This window comes from Enhydra lutris, unplaced genomic scaffold, assembly GCF_002288905.1.
Source record: "Enhydra lutris kenyoni isolate GAN:26980312 unplaced genomic scaffold, ASM228890v2 scaffoldscaffold21, whole genome shotgun sequence".
Taxonomy (NCBI): domain Eukaryota; kingdom Metazoa; phylum Chordata; class Mammalia; order Carnivora; family Mustelidae; genus Enhydra; species Enhydra lutris.
The window spans coordinates 25,176,701-25,180,011 of NW_019154105.1; the positions used below are offsets into that span (position 1 = coordinate 25,176,701).

Genomic DNA, 3,311 nt, shown 5'->3' on the forward strand with positions numbered 1-3,311 from the left:
AGGTATTTTTGCAAGACTGTACTATCAAGACTTCAACAGAAATCTTAGACAGCCACATGTGGGCATATGTTCCCTCATTATAAGTTAACTCTTTTTTCCATTTTCACAAAAGTTTCTGGGTCTGAGTTTAGGATCCCACAGAAGTGCTGGTGATGGTTATTGGAGCTAAACGCCTTCCTCCACTGGAAATCCCCCAGGTTTCCTTTTCCTTTCTTTTCATTCAATCTGAGAGTTCGGGATATTTGGAAAGTAATCTGCTTAAATTCCTCTATTTCAAACATTTTATTGTGTATTTTTACAAGCTAACTTACACTCCTTTGAGAAGGTAAAACAAATACAGCAACTAATTACTTCACTAACCAAATGACTCACCCTGTGTCCATTCCCCATTCTGTGGATCATTTCCTGAATTGGTTAATCCTTGAGCAGATGCGCACGGTACCTAAAAAACGCCTTCGTTTTGTTTTTCCGAACCGTCAACGTGAATAATTTGTTAGCAGATGTGAAATACAAAAAACCCAGTAAAATGTAGGCTGTTGATCCCTTTTACGTCTCTTGAGGGGTTTTCTGAGATCTCAGTTGGACACTTAACTCATTTCTCTAACAAAGGCATGCCTCGGAAGGGCCAGGGACAGGACCCATGGGCAGAGGATTAAAGAGGTTTGGGAGCCAGCAACCCACCCACTGAGCTGAAAGCAGAGAGCCCTGGCCAGACTCCAGTGGCCCCAGACCAGGGCCTAAGGTATCAGCTGGGAGCTCAGCCTGACCCTGTGTGAGTCACACGGTTTCCACTTGACCTACAGAGTCAACTTTGCTGTACCCCTCCACAGGTGGGAGAGCTCCCCAGCAAACAGAGCTCGTATTATTATTATTAATTTTTAAAACAGCAAGTGGGTTTGGGTCTGATGACCAGTGATGCCCAGCAGAGGACTGGACCAGGCAGAAGGAGGCCATCAACATGCTTTCTGATGTAGCAGCATTCCCAATTCCACCAGAACTATTAGAAATCAGGCTTTTCTAGAGACCATTGTTCATGATTCAAGGACCCACCTTTTACCTGAGTGAAGGTGATATGATCTGGGCTTGCAGATCATATCTTTTCTGTGTGGTCTTTTTCCTGCTTCCCTTTCAAATGCCCTTCTTTGTCTGACTGATTTGAACTGAAGACAAGGATTTGGGTTTATTATACATTGTTTCTAGTGTTGGGGGGAGAAAAAAAAGCATTGCCACACTTTTCAAATCCTTTAGTGAAGTGGTTCTCAAACTTTCTGGTTTCACGGCCCCTTCACACTCTTCAAAATAAATGGGGACACCAAAGAGCTCTTGTTGATTTGCGCTGATATGAGTATTTGCTACATCAGAAATCTAAAATGAAAAATTCAAAAATACTTTATGAATCTATTTAGGAATAACAATAATAAACATGCTTGTATTAACATAAATACAATTTTTATGAAAAGAACTGTTTTTGCCCAGTGCCCCCCACCCCAACCCTCCAGGTGTGGCCCGGGCATGCGCAATGTGGCTGGTCACAGAGGGTCCAAGGGGAACCGAGTGGGCCTGTGATGGGTGAGGGGCTGGATCCTTAATGACGAGATTTTTGATCCTCTTCTCTGTCTTCTGTGTAGTTGGTAGTTTGGGTGGTGAAGAGATTGCTGACAGTCAAAACATTTCTCCAGGATCTTGCCAGGGGAATCAAAGACTCCGTCTGAGGAATTTGTAGCATCTTAGAACAAGATGCTCGGAGAGAGCAAGAGAGAGGAGCAGCGTGGAAGGAGGGCAAGCAGGGTGCTGGCACAGAGGAGAGCCCGGAGTATAGAAAGGAAGCAACAAAGTGAGCCACGTATCGTTAGTAGAGTTTTCCAGTGCTGCGCTGGGAATGGTACAATATTCTGGTTAAGTCTCCTCTTTTTTTTTTTTTTTTTAAAGATTTTATTTATTTATTTGACAGACAGAGATCACAAGTAGGCAGAGAGGCAGGCAGAGAGAAAGGAGGAAGCAGGCTCCCTGCTGAGCAGAGAGCCTGATGCGGGGCTCGATCCCAGGACCCTGGGATCATGACCTGAGCGGAAGGCAGAGGCTTTAACTCACTGAGCCACCCAGGCGCCCCGTCTCCTCTTTTTTATCGAGTGTTTCTTCCCGTACTGCAGTCAGTGACCGCCCAAATGATTGGTGATCCATCACAACATGGAGATGTTTGGTCATGGCGGGAATTCTTCCTTACATCCATTCTCAGTGCTCTTTGGGTGCCCCCTCTGTTCGCACTTAGCAAAGCTATAAATACCATTTGGTTTCAAGACATAGCTGACCTGGCATTTGAGGTATCGGGGAGGAAGCCTCCTTCATTCCCTAGTGTCAGCAAAAGAATTGCTGACACGCTCTTCAACCTTTTGCTGCCCGCTCTTTTCCCCATCCAGGGGATGTCTGTGAGTCTCTTTCCTGACCACCTTGCTGGTTAGTCTTCTGCATATGTCCCTTCTCTACTCGCTGGACTGCTTTGAATGTCGTTGGTTCAATAAAAGAATTGAAACACACCAGTGGTCATCAAACATAGAAAGGAACTGGCCTTACTACTTTGGATTTGGCTTGTCCTTGGCTTTCCTTGCAGCAATGCAGTCCTCGTACATAATCAGTGGCTGCCTCTTCTCCATTCTCTTTCCTTTATTCATTCTCAGCACCAAGGAAACAAAGACCTGTGGCAAAGCCTACCTTTTCCAGCTGTGCCTCTTCTTGGCAGTTTTCTTAAGCAACAGACTTTTCCACAAGACGGGCTACCAGCAGTCTGCCTTGAGTAGCTCAGCCCGTGCAGAGAAATTCCCTTCATCTCATCGGTCTCTTGCCAAGCTGAAGTCTACTCTGGGCCACTGAGCTGCCTTCCATCCAGAGGGAATGGGTGAGATCGGAAGGAGGCTGTAGGAGCTCTTTCCCTTGTCCCCTCCTCTGCCTGGGAAGGCAGGATCTGCTCTCTCAAGAGCCCTCTGTGTATTCTCTTCTCTCTGAGGAATTGGGATTGTTGTCTCTGGTGTGCTTAAGGCAGAATCATCCTGACACCAGTGTGTTTTAACACCGATGAGTCTGAATGGACCACAGGTTTTTCTGTAGCTCTTTTCTAGCACTTTCCAGCCCCCGTGCCTGGATCGATTGGAACATTATTTTTGTCCCTATGCCATTGGCCAGCCCTCCCAGCTCCCCGTCCTCTCTTCCACTACCTTTGGATAAAGAGATTTTATAATGTAGCTGTTGTATTTTGTGGACCTGTTTTTTGTTGTTGCTGTTGTTTTTCTGTGAAGCACATATATTGGATGTGGGAG

General features: G+C 45.8%; 1 pseudogene; it reads left to right on the plus strand.

The window, feature by feature from the left end:
- The first annotated feature begins 1,588 nt into the window (after positions 1-1,588).
- LOC111148845 lies at positions 1,589-2,868 on the plus strand (annotated as a pseudogene).
- The last annotated feature ends 443 nt before the right edge of the window (positions 2,869-3,311 follow it).